Here is a 19,610-nt window from a genome sequence, read left to right on the forward strand (position 1 = left end):
ATCCTACGTCATTTGCCAACATACCCAGACCAACGCCAACTCCTATCAACCAGGCTATCCCAGAAGTGCCTCCACTAGCTATACCTGCTCACCTAGGTGATCTCGCAGCGTTTGCTCAGACAATCGGACGATCTATTGCAGAAAACATGCGGGGCATGGCTGAGAGAGAACCTAGAAGCAAGGCAGTACAAGTGGCTAAGCTCACTCAGAACTTTAGTGGTAACGAAGATGTGAGGAAGCACATTGAAGTCTTTGAACACGTGTGTGATTCCTTGGAAGAGCACAATGAACTGCATAAGTGTAAAGCCTTAGGCTTAACCTTGAGTGGGAAGGCCGGAGATTGGTATCGAACCTTAAGGGTTGAAGAGCGCACTCACTACCCCACTCTCAAGAGATTGTTCTTGAAAGAATACATACGTGAAGGTGTGCTTTGGGGAGTAGCATCTCAACTCCAAAAAGCTGAACGTGAGGAAGGGGAGTCAGTGAGAGACTTTATAAGTCGATTGAAGCATCTAAATTCTCGCTGCACTCCCGAGATGAGCGCTTCAATAATAACCAACTGCTCGATAGATTCATCCGAGGATTGCACCACGAGGATATATACAATGGCCTAGTCATTAGAGGTCTTACAACGTGGGAAGCAGTCACTGCCAATGCAATCCAGTTAGAAGACAACTTGATGATTGCACGTAAAAAGGTGTCTTCGGAGACAAAATCCGTTAGTTCGCAAGTATCTGGGCACGAGCCAATGACGGTAAAACCTATTGCCAAGGAGCCCAAGATATCCGAAATGTCTGTGGGGACCGACCTTACTAAGGCTCTCCAAGAATACTTTAGGGGTAATCGAGCTCCTCAAAATAGCCATATGTACCCAAGAAGAGAGCAACAATGGTGTTCGGTTTGCTTAGGACCACATAGCACGAGTGAATGTCCCACATTCAGAGTCAAATTTAATGGGAATTGCAATGCATGTGGTAAGTATGACCATCAATCTAAAGATTGCCTAGTACTTAAGCGAATGTTGGCAAATCAGGTACCACTAGCCTGGTCAAACACACCTCAAGTACCCGCGCTAATGCTTGCACAACCTGTTGAGCAACCGTCACAGCACATAGTTCCAAGGAATCCGAATGTAGTCCAGTCTGTGCTGTTACCACCATCGCCAGTGCTAGGACCACAACCTCCACATCCAAGGATTACTCCTGTAAACTAGATGGGTTGTGAGTCACATAGTGCATGTGGGGATTATGAAGAGGAGATAGACCCCACTGCTCCATACGGGATTGATACGTTTGAAATGACTCCCCGGTACTACATGGAGGATCATTTCGGGCAAGTCAAGCCTGTATATCAAGCGGCTGCTCTCGACAAGAGGGCAAAACCTTAATACCTTGGCGAGGAGACCACCTCTTCAATGCTACGAGTGTGGTGGACCGCATCGTGTAGCGGAGTGCCCTAATAGGCTACAGAAGATCGCTACTCAGATGCAACCAAATCAAGGAAGCACATCGCGGGAATGCCAGTACTTACATGTAATCGTTGTGGCATAGATCATTTGATTGCTCAATGTCCACATAATCCTAGTGCACCCAAGATTACGCCATTGAATTTGGTTGAGGTCACCAACAACCAGGCACGAGGAACCATACCTGTCATACCCGCGAATGTAGTTACACGGTCAATGCTTCAAAATCAAAACTACATTCTCGAAGAGAGGGATAGTGCATCAATTGCTTGAGCAAAGAAAAAGAAAACGCGGCGGAAGAGATCGCTTAATGCTACGAGCTCCAAGCCTCTAGCTCAAAGACTAACATAGGGACAGGAGACGACCCCGTGTATATGAATGATCCTGAAGATGATTCCGATTCAATAGAAAAAACCATGGGGACCAAAGCCACTACCTTAATAAGGGAGGATCCCACTCGGGAGCTCAACGAAGGATAACCAAGTGAATACATAAATAAGGGGAAACAGAAGGAAACTTCCTCAGCCCCACAACCAAGTTAGTTAATGCCCTCTCGACCACCCAAATTGACTGAAACTCCCCAAGACAAGCCACGTGGGCCAAAAACCCTCAAGAAAAAGATTGGAACTTACCCAAACCCAGTTGAGGAGATTGAACAAGTGCAACACTTAAGGGATTTGGTGGAAGAAACACAAAGAGAACTGGAGCCAAACCCGAGAAAAATCAAAATTCCAGACAGTGTTTCCTACGCAAGTTCAGCCTCACAGGAACGATAAACCGTTAGCTATACCTAGTATCATTCAGGAAGAAAGTGAGGATAGGACATCAGGAAGTGGGCAAACACCCTTTTTGCTTGAAAGAATGTTTAGTGAGGGAATGCCTGACCATATCGAAGAGGAAGTGATTCCATCTTCACCAGTCCCCTAGTCAAGGGGCGATGTCTCGAAAAGTACCGTTGAATGTGTCTAAGCTAATGGATTTCATGTCCTCTGAAATCAGAACCACGATCATATCCAAATTATACAGAGATCCTGAGCTATTCTTAGCTCTTCGGGCATTTCTCAATGGAGAACTAAAGACGGGGCTACCACAATTTGCAAATATGGATAGACCCGACACGCTTCAAGATGAAGGGGAACATTGGGATCTACAACCCAACCTAGATGAACTCGGTCGTTGAAATACCTGTGAACAAGTTGGGACAGTACTTTGAAGGTAACGAATCTAATGCCACCCTCCCCATTACTACCAAGGGATTAACTCTAAAGGGAATCCTTGATGGTGGTGCTGGCGTGAGCATTGTGACTAAAAACTGTTGGGAATCTATGGGAAGACCTCACCTCGAAGTCACAAACATAGTGGTTAAGATGGCAAACGGAACCATAGCTAAACCTATTGGAATGTTAAGGGACCTTAAGATCAAGGTCCTGGGATACAAGGTAAAACATACCTTCATTGTAATGGATTTCTCCAAGCATCCTATGTCATATCAAATGATCTTAGGATGTCCTTTCATAAGGGAAGCGCAAATGGTACATGACTGGTCGAAAAACCATGTCTATCTACAATTCCAGGATTCTATCATTCGAGTTGATCTTGAGAATGGTCGTGCACATCCTTTAGGAAGCAAGGTTATCATTGATAATCGATCCGATACCACTATTCACTCCGCCCCATTAAGGTATTGCTATACATGCAAAAAAGAGACTGATGATGGGAAAGATTCTCCTTATATGGATGTCCTACCAGGTATGACTGAGTCGGATAACATGGATTGGGTACACCTAGCGGCAACCATAGACATATGGGAAAATAGAGGCACAAGTTGGATAACATCTGCTGAGGGGCAAGATATGCCACCGTTAGTGCCAATAAACATGATAGGTATTATGCACTTGACTCCTGATGGCGAGAAAGTGGCAAACTCCACTGACCCTGAAAGCAGCGAAGACTCTGACCAATGCAACTCTGAGTATGAATCTCAAGAAGGAACTGAACCTGAGCCTGATGGGGGGGATGAATCAAATATTCACCCAAATGTGGAAGCAATGTGCTCAAGGCCTAGGACGGTGACCTCTTGCAGTTCATCCGAAAGTCAGGGGGACACAAGTGAAAATCGACCAAGTGAGTTCGAATCTGACAGAAACAAAAATCAAAAACTTGGTAAGAAGAAAACGAGACATAAGCGCCAACGCTATCGAGCTAATGTACGCACTGCAATAAACAAGGAGAGATCCACCGCAGAATGGCTTAGTTATGTAGGAGCTATTAACGCTCATCGGAAGTTAGCGGATAATTGGGGACAATACCTCCAAAGTGTCATGTGGTGTATTCCGCAACCTCATGACGTCGCCCAATTAGAAATCGAAGAGAAGCCGAAACTAAGTCGTACTGCAAGAAGGCGGCCAAACCAAGAGTTATCTCAGCAACAAAAGGACGCGGAATTGAAAGAAAAAAGCTTGGCACAACAAGAACCAGTAGACTTACACCCCGCACCCGAGCATTTCAAATCACAGGGGAACGTAAAGTGGTCTACACAAAAGCCCAACGAACGCCTACCAATGGGAGTAGCGGTGTCTACGATGGCCTTGCAGTAGTTAAGGAGATAGACTTAGCAGATCCGGGTGAGGAGTCTAAACCAGTTTTTATTGCTCAAGACCTCACCCAGTCAGAGGAAGCTGCACTTAAGAAGCTTCTTAAAGAATTCAAGGACATATTTGCTTGGACATATCATGATATGAAGGGTGTTCCACCCTCGGTGGTGCAACACATGATTCCAATGATTAGCACTGCTAAACCAGTCCAGCAACGTCCCTACCTAATGAATCCTAAGTACAAAAAGATTGTACAAGAGGAAATTAAAAAGCTTGTAAAATGTGGATTCATATACCCTATTGAGCACTCAGAATGGGTTTCTCCGATAGTCATCGTACCAAAGAAGAATGGGAAACTCAGAGTGTGCCTTGATCTCAAAAAGGTTAATGCAGCCACCAGAAGGGATCATTACCCCTTGCCATATTCTGAACACGTGCTTGAAAGAGTGGCAGGCAAGGAGGCATATAGCTTTTTAGATGGGTACTCGGGTTACAATCAGATCACAATTGCAGTCGAGGACCAAGCTAAAACAGCATTTATCACAGAGTTTGGAGTGTTGGCCTTTCGCGTCATGGCTTTTGGCTTGACCAATGCACCTGCAACGATTGATAAGCACGGCCTTTAAGGAATATCTAAGGGACTTCTGTGAAGCTTTCTTAGATGATCTTTGTGTTCATTCCACTTGGGACGAGCACTTGATGTGTTTACGAAAAATATTTGAAAGGTGTAGATTATATCGCATCTCATTGAATCCTTTCAAATGCCAATTTTGGGTTAAACACGGAGTTATCTTAGGGCATATAGTGTCCAAAAATGGAATTTCCCCTGAGACAAGAGTAAAATCAAGGTCATTCTGGAATTGCCCCCACCCACCAACTATAAGGGAGTCCAACGCTTTATGGGCCATGTTGGTTATTATCGAAGGTTTATTCTATTCTTCACCGAGATAGCTCGACCATTGTATAAGCTTCTCATCGAGTTTATTTGGACCGAAGAATGTGACCGTGCCTATGAGCTATTAAAGAAGGCCTTGGCGAGTGCTCCAATCTTGAGAATGCCTAACTGGGATTTACTCTTCCATGTGCATATTGATGCATCAAACTTTGCTATTGGGTGTGTGTTAACTCAACCTGGAGAACACAAGTTAGACTACCCCATTAGCTTTGAGTTGAATGATGCTGAGATGAACTACACCACTACGGAGCGAGAAGGGTTGGCAATGATATATGTAGTAAGGAAATTTTGTTATTACCTCCTTGCCACCAAGTTTGTTTTCTATATGGATCATCATGCATTGTTGTATCTGGTAAACAAACCATGCTCCACAGGAAGAATCACACGATGGCTATTAATTCTTCTTGAGTTTGATTTCACTGTTGTTGTGAGACCTGGCAAAAAACATGTCATGGTTGATCATTTGTCTCGCATACCTAATGGTGAGGCTCCTACGGGAGTTGATGATGACTTACCTGACACTTCCCTGTTCATGGTGGAGATAATGCCTGAATGGAGTGAGAAGATTGTTAACTTTTTGGTTAATGGATTTCCACCCAAGGAGCTTCGTAAAGATCTAGCTCGAAAGCTGATCAAAGAATGTGAACCCTATTACCTGCCGGGACTCTTTATAAAAGAGGAAAGGATGACGTTCTTAGGCGTTGTGCCCGAGAGGATGAGTATCTATACATTTTGCAAGAGGCACATATGGGTGTAGCCGGTGGTCACTTCTCAGGAGACTTAACTGCGCGAAAGATCTTACAATCGGGGTATTGGTGGCCCACTATGTTCCAAGATGCATCACTCCTTGTGAAGGGTTGCGATGAATGCCAACGATAGAAGAAACCCCAGCGGAAAGATCAGATGCCCCTACATCCGATGAAAGTAAACCAACCATTTGAAAAGTGGGGTTTAGACTTTGTAGGTCCAATTAGCCCAGCAGCCCGAAACACACAATCTCGCTATATTATTGTGGCCACTGACTATATGACCAAATGGGCTGAAGCGAAGGCACGTAAGGCAGATGCAAGGACAACAGCCAAGTTCCTCTTTGAAAATATAATCACACGCTTCGGTTGTCCTTTTGAACTTGTGAGCGACAATGGTACGCATTTTATAAATGAAGTGATTAAGGAGCTCACAACAAAATTCATGATATTCCATCATAAATCTACCCCTTATTATCCGCAAGCGAATGGCCAAGCCGAGAGTACAAACAAGACATTAATCTCTGTTATGAGACAAAGACTATTGAAGCTCATCGCACGGATTGGGATCTAAAGCTTACAACAGCTTTATGGGCCTATCGTACTGCATACAAAGTGGCTATTAATTGCACACCATTCAAGATGGTATATGGCCAAGAAGCAGTCATGCCGTGGGAATTTGTCATTCCTAGTCTTCGTGTTGCTACTTAAGAGGGTTGGGATGGTAATCCCTTAGTAGAGCGTTTGTATATCCTTGAGCGGCTAAACGAGGAAAGACAATTGGCTGTGTACAATGCCCTTGTGGAGAAGGATAGAAGGAAAAAATGGTTTGATCGCCACCTGAAGGACAAGGACATCAAGGTTGGGGATAAAGTCCTGATGTATGGAGTGCGTAACGAAAAGAAGAAGCTCAAATATGCTGGTAAGGGACCGTATAGAGTATGTGAAATTACCCCGCAAGGTACCATCCGAGTGGAGACTCTCGACGGAGTTGAAACCATTGGATTCCTTAATGGAAGTAAATTCAAAAGGTACTATGACCCCCTGAGCCAAGAGGAGTTACATGCAATCCATCAAAAGAAGGCAGCTAAAGAACAAGCTGAGCATAAAAGGATACAAGCAAGAATTGAAGCCAAAGAACGTCAACAGCGTGCTAGGTACCAACGAGAAGCCAACTTGGGGATTACACAAGTATTTTTCGAGGAGGCAGACGAGGATTCACTGGAATCTGACCCACCTCTAAGATACCCAATTGAGTTACAGAGTCCTTACGGGGAGGTGCTGTATAATGCATTATTGGATACAGAAGCTCAACACAATTTGTTATCATATGGCGTGTGGTGTCAACTTGGAAAACCACCTTTATCCAAGAGTGCTATCCAAGTTCAAGGAATCAACAAGAAGAAAACCCCTGTCTCAGGAATTCTGTACACTCCGGTTGCCTATGACAAGGGGACCATAATTCAAAGTTTTTTGGTTATGCCTACGGGTACCATGGAAGGGACTGTAAACTTAGGGCGCAAATGGATGATGGCCACCAAGTGCAATATCGATTGGGCAACCAGACGAGTCACAACGCAAGAACCAACACTAGGTCTGACCGCTCAAAATCTCGCACCTAAGTCATCCACTCAAATGTTAGATAATGAAAAATCACAAAGTCCAGTGGCAAAACCCTCTTTGATTGTTTGCCACCCCTCTAACGCTTCAACGCCAAGAGTGGAAACATGCAGGGTGGTCTCTAAAGCTCCGCTTACTATGCCAAAAAATACATACATATGGGTCCCAAAAGCTTCGTTAACAGCTACTTCCCCTGCTCAATCTCGTTCAGACAAGAAGCCTCGTAGGAAGAAAACAGCTACCCACCCGAGAAAGGGCAATGTAACATCACGATGGATCCCTAAAAAATTATTAGTAGCCCAAGGGTACCACGAGGGGAATGACCAGATTTGGGTCCCTAAACATAAGCTGAATCCCTCTACATCACCTGTAAAACCTTGCAAACCAATTCTTGCCACCCCAACGACAATTCAAGACCATGGTAAGGGAAAGGTAACAGAGTGCGCCGCACCACTTCTTCCAGAGTTAGTCCCAAACAATATCGATCATTACCACCTAGCTCAGGAAGGGGAGAGCCACATGAAGCTTCTAGCTCCTCATGCCAGGCACACGCTGATATAGAAGTTTCTTGTCACGTAGGCTGTAATGCCTGTGACCATCGGCGGACCGGATGGCAGTGCTCGGTCGAAGTGTCGAGGCCATTCGGGGTTTAGTGGGAGAGGACGCCGGTGCGGAGACATGGGCGGCCGGGCTAGTGTGGACGGCAGGCCACACACTTTATAGCCCGAGAATGAGGAGGTAATCCTCATTCTCCTCTATGGCTGGGTGGTGAACTAGTCGCCGATCCCTCCGTTGTGAGGGCACCCGCAGTGGTGCTACACGCACGTCGCGACCGGGCTAGTGTGGACGGCAGGCCACACACTTTATAGCCCGAGAATGAGGAGGTAATCCTCATTCTCCTCTATGGCTGGGTGGTGAACTAGTCGCCGATCCCTCCGTTGTGAGGGCACCCGCAGTGGTGCTACACGCACGTCACATTTCTACATGCTCTACACCTACTCTTGTCAACACTCAACAAAAGACCGATGAGTCTACGTCTCCCCTTGTAATAGTATCGTCGGAAACCATTTCCTCCATTCGTCAATGGGAGTGTACACTAACATCTCTGCAATTGGATGTGGCCACAAGGGTCATAAAAAGCTATCTGCCCACATCACAACCTATGACTCGCTGGACAAATTGGTTCCAAGAGGCTGCAACATCATTGCAAAAAATATGATCTACCCAAGGAAAGGGGGAGCATGTACTCACGCTCGACATTCTAATGCTTCCTCCTTAACCTTCTCCCCTGACCATGTAATTGCCAAATTCAAGGGGATGTATATATATAGCTTCATACACAGAAAAGAAAAGCAAAAAAATAGTAAAAAGAGCAAGAGCACATTAAGAGCAGAAATATCCGTATATACAATCAAGAACTAGATTGACTTGTCATAAACCTACTGATGCTATATCTGTGGTTGCAGATATGGCAGATGCACGATCATCATACACTTCATCCACTCCCAACTTTGGTGAGAGGTATCATCTGTACCTTTCTCAGATATTTGACATGTGCTATCCTGTAAAATAATTGAAACTGAATGGGATCATATAGATGTACTAGCCAGAGAGGAAAATGTTGAGGAATTAGAATGGCTAATTCACCTATTGACCATGACTGACCCCTACTCCGTAGAGGACATATCCCCGATAGCCCAATGCTTTCCTTTTCCACAAGATGACTATCCTCGCATGGTTATATTCTTGATGAGTTTATGTGGATGGGAAAATGAAAAGGAAATATCTGACAATGATGAATGGACGGATGAAACTCATGGCACTACTGAGGTTGACTTTATTTATTTGGATGATGCGGATAGAGGCTTAGCTTTAGGGCTAGAGCCAGGACTCTACAATGTCCTCTTACCGTATCCTCAGTAGTAGTGTGGTGACTGGTAGGTAGGTTAGTGTTTTCAAGTTTTTTCTAGTTTGGATTCCTTAAACGAGTCTTTAATTTTTCACACTGATGTGCCTCTCGAGGTATAGTGCTTGTTAGTTGGTTGTACAGGTGGAAAAGTTTGAGGTGGGTTCGCTTTCAAGTCCTGAGATAGCCGCAACGCTCATACATAAACATCTAATCAAATTGCGGGCATTTCTCTCATCGAATCAAGATGATCATCAAGCTCAATGTCCTTAAGACCGCATTAACAGGTGCCCTGGGGGGTTGATACCCATACATAAGCTATAACTAGTAACTGTATGCTTAGAATTGTTATAGGCAAATTTCATCATTGGAAGATATTTTTCCCAACTCAATGGTTTTCCACCCAAAGACATATGCACGAAGCATATCCTCTACAATCTGATTCACATGCTTTGTTTTCCCATCATACTATGGGTGATCAGAGGAACTCATACTCAAAGTAGTTTCCAGTTGCTTGAAAACTTGTTGTAAACCATTCGGAATAAAGTAGGAAGACATGGCATTATAAAACGACAAGAACAAGGGATCCATCGGTGGCCCGACATACCCACATCTGCACAGGGAATTATTGGTATCCCGAGTTACCTATATCAACATAGGGAGTCATCAACGTCTCGATGAGTCACATATGTACATCCATAAACCATCAAGTGGACTGTATAAATCATCTAAAGGATGGAACTAGAGAAGGAAATGCCAACAAAGAAAGAATTCAAAATTCCTTAATCCGAATACAACAAAATAAACTTATTGAACTCTAAAGAAAGAGATTTCAACAAGTGAAAATGTTGATGCGATTACACCCATCAAAACATGTAGGCTATAGATAAAAGAAGTTTATCTAGAGAATGCCTACACTACAACTTCACCAAGTGATTTCAGAAAATGAGATTATCTTTGAATGTTGGCATCAACATGCCAAGTGATGTGAGCAAGGCAAAAATCTTGAGCCTAAATTATCTAATAAGATAATAATATATATGAGGAATCGCTAGTGTCCCATACCACCATGATACCACCCATCATACATACCTTACCAATTTGGAACTCCCTAGTATGCCGTCTAGAAAATATGAATAAAATCCTGCATAAAAGGAATGACATGGCTTTATCCCAGACTCACATACTAAAACATGTCTCTATATACCTGAGATCACATCAATGAATAACTCTTTCTAAGTATAACATTAGAAAATAATTTGAATTATTGGCACCTTTCTAATGATAACTACCCAATAAACACATTAAAGCTGGGGTAGAAAAATAACAATTCACCTAGATTCATAAGCAACTAGGTATCTAAGTTGGAATATGTACGAGAGTACAAGGAAAATACTCCAAAATTACGTGCAAAAACGAAGGCAAATGCTACCTTCAAAGCACATGATATTATCTAAAAGATCCTCATAAAACCATGGATAGAAGCATAGAAGCATCTCGAATCCATGAAAACCATAGTTGATCATAAAAATCAATGCATGCCATCTAATGGTCATTGATCATGTCAAAAGAAGCATTAAAATTGGTGGCCAACTCATCAATCCGGAGTATATGAACGTGGTGTTGTTCAAGCAAAACTCCAAAGTAAGCAAGTGAAACACATGTATGTAACGTAACACTCATTAAAAACCCCTAGACACAAGTGATCTAGGTAGAACCTAATGAGTCTATATAAAACTTGGAAACTATTCAATAAAATCTACCAAAACAACTAGATCAACTGACCCATGATATAGAATTTATCTTAGGCTTTTTGGAAATTAAGCATAGACCACACTTAAACACGTGCAAAATAAATTATCATGGACAAGTGTCAAAGGTGAGACACTTTTGGAACTCAGATTCTAGCCATCATTGAACAAAGTAAGGAATAACTCCAATAAGAATGGCTAAACCATGGTAAAAAATCAAGAAAACATCGTCTAGAATTAATTGAAATAAAAATAACTACTAATACGAGGTACAATCACATTAATAATATGCGAATAACCCACATCTATCTAATGTTAGCATGTGAAAATTGACACGGGACCCTTTAATCTTCTTGAAGAAATAATTAAAAACTCATAAAATATATAAAAAATTAAAACAAAGACTTGAATTGAATTGAAATCAAATCACATAGCATAACATAAGACAAGAGAGAAAGAATAACATCACCATCAAGAGACAAGATTGGGTGCAATCTCCCCCGACATGTGTGGCTCTACTCCCACACGCGATATTTAAATCATATTAATAAATTTAGCCCTTGGAGTCATAAGTAGCATAGCTTTTCCAAAATTGGGCTTTTTACAAAATTGAACCTTAGTCCAATGCTTTTAAAGCATTTCATCAAAAGTAAACCTTGCACAATATATAATTACTAGTGGGCCTTGTTACATAAATGACTATGTGCACATTTACACCTATACATTAATCTTGTGCCCATTTGCATATTCCATTAATAAACTGAATCTAGTACAAATTAAATTAAATATGTTTTTTTGTAAGATTATTAATTCATCAAAAATATAAATAAATATATATTTATAAACAGTCCTCCCATTTGAGGAAGCAATTGTCCTCAATTACGTAAAAGAAAATGCTACAACAACAAAAAAATCTCGTGCGACACCAAAATTGGTGATGCTCGCACCATCATCAAATCACAAATTTTTTTAAAAAAATACATGATGTAGACAAGATCCCTTATGTGTGACACTCACACACACATTGTTCATTACCTATTTCTGTAAACATATCCCAATATGATACATTGATAGGCATAAACATAACATATATTCACCACTTGTTTCATTATGATGATGAGAGTATATACCGTTATGTACACATCATCTAACATGGTGTGAGTTGCCACTTGTTACACTTCAATGAGCATGGCACAATAGTTGCATAAACCACTTGTTTCACTTCGACCGTGTGTAGTTGTAAAGCATAGTCCACTTGTTTCACTTGACCACAATACAGTTGTCAAGCATGGTACTACTTGTTACACTTTAACAACATACACCCGTCAAGCATGGTCTCAAGCTATGCCAATACAACTAGGTAATCAGTATTTAATGTGGAGTCACCCACGATACCAGTTTACTAGGATGGCACACTAGTGTCCGGCGTCCCCGTACAACTAAAGGATGGACATTATGTAACATCCCTTCTGCTTGGATAAGCAACTGACCTCAAATGCTTGTTTGCTTATGCGAGCAAAGGAGATCAATTGTCATATACTATATAAATTCAAGTGTGTTTCCTAATAAAATACATTATATCAAGGACTTCTATGTGTAATAAATTCTAGTGTCCCATACCACTAGAAATTATCCCATACAGATGTAGAGATAAGTATGCATCAGAATCCTCTACACAGGATTAATCTCGTGTCCCATACCACAAGATTAATACATAGTGAAAAACTCATAAAGAATAATTCAAGATGGAAGGGCCGGTTCCTTTAAGAAGTTCTACTTTTAATGCATAAAAACTCTCCTTGAGTTTACCAAAAAGTGTTAAATAATCAAATGCAATAAATATGTTACCTCAAGAGTTTGAGTAGTCATCGTGGTATTCTTCTTCTTCATCTTCATCGATCATATTGAGTCTTAGAAGATGTTTGAGCAATCGTTTGAAAGATAAACTTACATAGAAATATTAGAAAATTTATTTACTAAGCTATGAAGGATAGGAACTTACTTGCAAGTGTCGAACAACCTTATTACAAAATATATCATTAAAAGGTCACAAATATTGCAAGTATATGTGATTTTAAATATGGAACTTTCTTGTGTTGGACTGCAAAATGTCAGTTAAAAGAAAACAAACAGAAGATGAGTACTTACTGTAATTTGTAAAAGTTAGAAGCTTATATGTCGAAGAGAAGTTGTTGTCCTCCAAGTTGACTTGTGATAATTAACAACCCCTGATGAAATCTGTAAAAAGCAAACCTCGACAAAACTTTGAAAGCTTCATGTTGCTTGTAGGTCTTGAAATCCTTTATTTAATCTCCAAAGAGTAATGTTAGAAAGATCTTGAAAGTATTTGTTTCTTTTTATTCCAAAAATTAATTTTGATAATACTCTTTAAAATATATATATATATATATATATTAGTCTATTTTTTTAAATTTATGTCTTAGATATTTGAAAGCCCTTGAATTTAGTTTAAAGTGATTGTAATACAAAACTTTAAGGCTTTAAAACTCTAGTGATATATACATACACACACACACACACATATCAAATATTAATAAGAGTAGAAGTTTAATAGAAATTTTTTTGCTAAAAGCTTTATGCTTTAGAATTTTTTTAAAAAAGGTGAACGCTTTGAATTCAAAAGCTTTAAGTCTTTTTAAGCTTATATATATATATATATATATAAGCCTCATACTCCCCCTCTCTCCTATGCGCGTCAGAATTTCTTTGGTATTTTTCTTTTAAAGCTTAAAAAGATATATATATATATATATATATACCCGCGCATTATATATATAAGCCTCATACTCCCCCTCTCTCCTAGTGAATTCCTTGTCAGAATTTCATTGGTATTTTTCTTTTAAAGCTTAAAAAGATATATATATATATATATATATATATATATAAACTGAGCTTTAACTAAGCTTTTATCAAAGCTTTAGTAAGCTTTGAATAAAGCTTAATTTAGCTTTATTAATTAAGGCTTACAAAGTTTTTTTTGATTAATGTGTAAGCTTTATTAAGGTCAATTAGCGCAGAGATCGACGAAATTAGTTAGGCTTCTGAATGGCCGGGAGATGCTGCTGCTGCCGCCGCATGGAGAGAGAGAGAGAGAGAGCAAAAAATCAGCGCTGCTGCCGCCGGATGGAGATGTCGCCGTTGCCCGTTGAAGAGGGAGACAATTTTATATATATATATATATATATATATATATATATATATATATATATAATATTATATTATATAAGTCTTAAGCTTGTTCACAAGCTTTAGCGCTCAGCGCATAAACTGAGAGGGAAAAAGAGGAATTAGAAAATTGGGAGAAAAGAAAATCAAGGGAGGCCCTCATCCGTCCATGATGGAATTCTTGATGTTGCAGTAGATTAGCAATCTGGCTCTCTCCTTGCTGGATCAATCCGTACAGACAGATTAAAAAAAGGATTAGTGTTGAGGAAGGTGGTTTTGTGGTTTTGGGAAACTCCACTAATGATTTTTCACCTAGTTTTACCCTTTGGACAATAGATTTATGAAGATTGGTTACCAATGGTAAAAATCAAGCGCTTTCTTTCAACCATGCATACACATAAATCCATAAACGTGTTCTTTTTCAATTTAAATTTAAAAAAATTACCAAAATCACCTCTGTTTTTGTCTCTTTCACCTCTTTGTCCACAAGTTTTTGACAGCCTTCAAAAAGATTAAATTAAATCAAAGCTCTGATACCATTGACACGGGACCCTTTAATCTTCTTGAAGAAATAATTAAAAACTCATAAAATAAAATTAAAACAAAGACTTGAATTAAATTGAAATCAAATCACATAGCATAACATAAGATAAGAGAGAAAGAATAACATCACCATCAAGACAAGATTGGGTGCAATCTCTCCACCGACGTGTGTGGCTCCACTTCCACACGCGGTATTTAAATCATATTAATAAATTTAGCCCTTGGAGCCATAAATAGCATAGCTTTTCTAAAATTGAGCTTTTTACAAAATTGAATCTTATTCCAATGCTTTTAAAGCATTTCATAAAAAATAAACCTTATCCAGTATCCAATATATAATTGCTAGTGGGCCTTGTTACATAAATGACTATGTGCACATTTACACCTATACATTAATCTTGTGTCCATTTGCATATTCCATTAAATTGAATCCTGCATAAATTAAATTAAATATTCTTTAAATAAGATTATTAATTCATCAAAAATATGAATAAATATATACCTATAACAAAAACGTACTTCAACACTAAATAACCCTCAAAATTATTAAATTCTTAAGAAAAATAAATTATCATGATATTTTTAATAATTTTTCTTTTTTTCTAGGGTCTCAAAATTTATTAATTTTTAATTCCACCAAATTCCATCTTATGGCACTCCAAATCTAAATTTTCTAGAAACTTTTAGCTTTAAAATTTACCAAAATACAATTGATATTTCAAAAATATCAATTTTTAGGATTTCTAAAATATTTTCTAGAAATTTTCAAATTTTTGATAATTATAAAACAAAATTATCTCGAGAATCCCATCGATATTATTCAATTTTGTCCGACAATTCTCAAATTCAATCAAAATTTATAAATATAATGAATATACTAATTTTTTTGGATAAAAAATAGATTTTTAAAAGGAATTTGAATGATCACACGGGTGCCCGAACGGACACATCTCATGCCGATCACCAAACCCGGATATTCCAAAAATTTGAAATAACCTTTGTCTAATTTTCCATGAATTTTTGAGAGTTTTAAATTTTTTTTAATGTACCCCAAACGCATTAGGATACGACGGTCAAAAAAACCCAAAAGGTCATCTTGGAATACGGAAAGCCAAGGGTTGCTGGAAAATGAAAAGACAAAAAATACCAAAATTTGAAAGGTAAAAAAAAAGGACCCTAAAGGCCAAAGTTCACAAGAGAATCTTTTTTTAAAATATTAGAAAAGATTTTTTTATTCTCTTTTAAAAAGAATTATTTAAAACCTTATAAAGCTTTATTTTTTTTAAATGTAGCATGGGGAGGCTATGCGCCAGCATCCTGTAGAAAAGAGCCCCCCCCCCCCCCCCCCCCCGCCTTCCCGCCTTCGGTAGCACGCGATTGAGAGGGGCATAGAGCTCACTCCCCCACTTCATCCTCCATCTCCACTCTCTCTTCCTTCTCTGTGTGATTAAAGTATTAATCCTAAATTTTTTACTAATCATAATTAATATCTAATGATGATTAATATTAATCAAATCTACACCTCTTAGTTTTTTACTAATCATAATTAATACCTAATGATGATTAATATTAATCAAATCTACCCCACCTAAGAGGTGTTCACGCGAGGGAGAAGAACATGAAGGAAAACTCGGATTTGAGAGATGGAAAAAATACCATGCACATGGGAGAGAACCTGATGCATCGACATGCTGCCCCCTACTGCATTTCAGTAGAAAATCGATAAAAATTTGATAGCATACCCGCTGGAAACCCATAAAAAATGCATAAAGTATGCTTTTTTACTGTAAAACGCTCATAAAAATTCTTAAATAATTAGAAAAATTTTCTAAAAACTATAAAAATTTAGGAAATCCATTCTACCAAAAAATACCCATAATAGCATGTGTGGTTTCCTGTAAAAATTTCATAAAATGTTTATTTTAGTCAATAAAAATAGAGAAAAATAGTATTTTCACTCACGAAATTTCCCTACAATGTCGATATGTCCATTGAAATTGAAAGGCATGCCTTCCGACCACCATATTGACATTCCACATGCATAGGTTACCAAAACCAACCAAAAAAAAACTTTTTTTGCTTAGTAAATGTTAAAATATCTTTAAAAAAATGCTAAAATTTTGGTATAATAAGAGAAAAAACATCAAAAATTAACTAGAGGCCACTGTTAAAATTTCGTAGATCTCTCTAGTTAATCACTATGCATAAACATGCCTAAACCAGGCATATACTCATCCACCCAACCACCCCTAAGCCCAAGGGTGCACATATAAATACAATGAAGTATCACATATCTTACCTTAGTGTCCCATACCACCAAGAGATATGAATTTACTCCAGCAGCACATAGCTCTAGCTTGAAATGGCAAGAGAGTAGACACAATGCTCTACACCAGGGAACATCCCTTGTTGAGAGTGCCCCATGCCCCTATATAGGAGAGCTCTCAAGTGACTCTTGACTCTCCATTTCCAGAGTGACTCTTGTCCTTCCATTTCCAGAGTGACTCTTGGTCTTCTATTTCCATAGTGACTCTTGGCCTTCCATTTCCATGTGTTACCCTTGGTTGCCTGACCCTACCTCAACCCAAGGTTGGGTCTAACCCTTGGCCCACTAGAGCATCTTCCCATTATGGGCGCTCGTCCAAGTTGTAGATTTTGACACCGTTGCTTCATATCTTGAATGTATGGCCTTTTGGTGTCCATTGGCTCCTCTTGCAAGATCATTGTCTTTAGGGACAAGTTTAGGTTGCCCCAATGACACCGAAGTGTCTATCGTCAGGATGTTATGACTAGCTCGAGGGGGGTTAATCAACATGCGTTTGCACTTAACATCATTGCCCACCATAAATCCAACCATATCATGATAGAATCTTCAAGAGGAACCATGGATGTTTTAGTTTTAGATCACGTTTCGGTTTCATATTCCCATTGACTCTCATCCTTTTTTTGGCTCTCAGCTTTTTCAAGAGTACCCAATGTGTACAATGGTACACTCGGTCCTCTGACAATTCTAATTGAGGTCTGTTTGGAAGCTTGCAAATCCATACAGTCCCATTATGTGTAGCTCTTAATGTCTTTAAATAACTCATGTTTAGCCGTTGAAGGTGCAAGTACTGATGCTATGCTGGCTTCACCATGAGAGAAGAGCATTCCTCCAAATGAGGTTTTGAGAGAAGAGCATTCCTTCAAATGATGTTTTGAGAGATTGCTTTAATTTCGTAAGGGATTCATTGAATTCCTCACGTGCTTTTCCAATAGCATAATCCATGCAATCTGCTTCTAATGACTCCCCTATAGAGAGTACGTCCTCCTCTTGAAAGGGGAAGTGATACTCCTCAAGTTCTTGTATTTTGGTTGCTTTTTTAGGTTTAGCATTATAAGGTTCAATCATAACCGGTGATCCTGTATGACACTCAACAATGGTAAGCATGCTCTCCTGAGCTTGCTTTTTGCGTTCCGCATATGTGATCATGATTGTCAATTTGGGGTGGATGGGCAGGTTCTAGTTTCTTGATTGTTCTATGAGGTGCATTGAGTGAAGAGTCAGAACTTGTTTCATCTTCACTAAGTGATGTACTAGAACTTATTTCATTTTCTGACTTTCTTGGAATTGTCAGGTTTTCATTATGTTTGCCCATGCAACATGAATGGACTTTCTTTAGGTTTTTGTATTCAGTGTTACACATATGGGTGGTGTGGTTTGAGTAGTGGCCTTTGAGGTGAATGGCTCTCCATCATGTGTAACTTTTGGTTCTTTTGGGTTTAGGTCCTCCACATGCTCCTTTTCCCCGTCTTTTATTCAGCTTTGGTGTCGACATTTTGTTGTCCCTTGTTTTTCTTGGGTTTAGAAGGTTTTGCTCTCTCTTTTGGTTTCTTCTTTAAAAGCATGTTCTTCTACCCATTTCGAAGTATTATCTTTTGCATTCTTTTTTACTATTTCTCGAGCCTTGGCTTGTAAGTGTGTAAGCACATTCAAGGGTACCATGGATAATTGCCCATTTGCACACTCAAGACTTTAAGAGTTGTATTTTGCGAGATAGGTTGTATTGAAGCAACTCGCCTTGGGCAGTCTCAGAACATGTGATGAATGCCACATTGTTTACATATGTGTTGCAAAAGGTGTTAGTGACTGTCGACATGGAAGTATTCCAAACTGTGCAGTCTACCACTTTGTGTGCGGTCCAAGACAATAGAAACACTAAAGTGTTCGATTAACTGTTTCCTAAGCAGTTTCTACCCTTTGGACTATTTCTGTTTGGTGTACGGGAGATAGAGGTTTTGAGTTGATTATAGATGAATTGGGACATTGGGATGTGTCATGACCAAAGGTTTTGCAATATTATGCAATACAAAAAAACAGGTGCATTAAGGATGTTTGGTTTTGAAGGATCTCATTCTCTCTTAGAGATGTCGGTTGTAAGCTTTTAAGTAAGGCTGCATAGAATTTAGAGAATGACAATTCCGAAATTGATCGTTCTTTAGTCATTGCTTCACTTGTGGTGTGGTTTAGATGAGGAACATCTCGTATCATGATCATCTTCCATTATGTTGTCATCTAACCATATTGCTTCTTTACAACATTGATCGAATGTTTTCGGATTGGATACAATGATCAAGTTGTGTAAGCTATTATTCTTTAAGTCCATCATGAAACATCTCTTCAATTGAGAATCGTTTATTTTTTTCCATGATTCACATCATGAGTTTAACAGTTTTATCCAAAGGATAAAGTCTCTAATGGTTTCGTTTGGTTTACGCTCAATTGAATATAGTTCGCTTGCTGCACTCCACCGATTACCTTGTCTTGAAAATCCATGGATAAAGGCTGACTTCAAGGTTCTGAA

Source organism: Cibotium barometz, chromosome 62 (genome assembly GCF_041138505.1).
Source record: "Cibotium barometz isolate CiBa-2024 chromosome 62, ASM4113850v1, whole genome shotgun sequence".
Classification (NCBI taxonomy): Eukaryota; Viridiplantae; Streptophyta; class Polypodiopsida; order Cyatheales; family Cibotiaceae; genus Cibotium; species Cibotium barometz.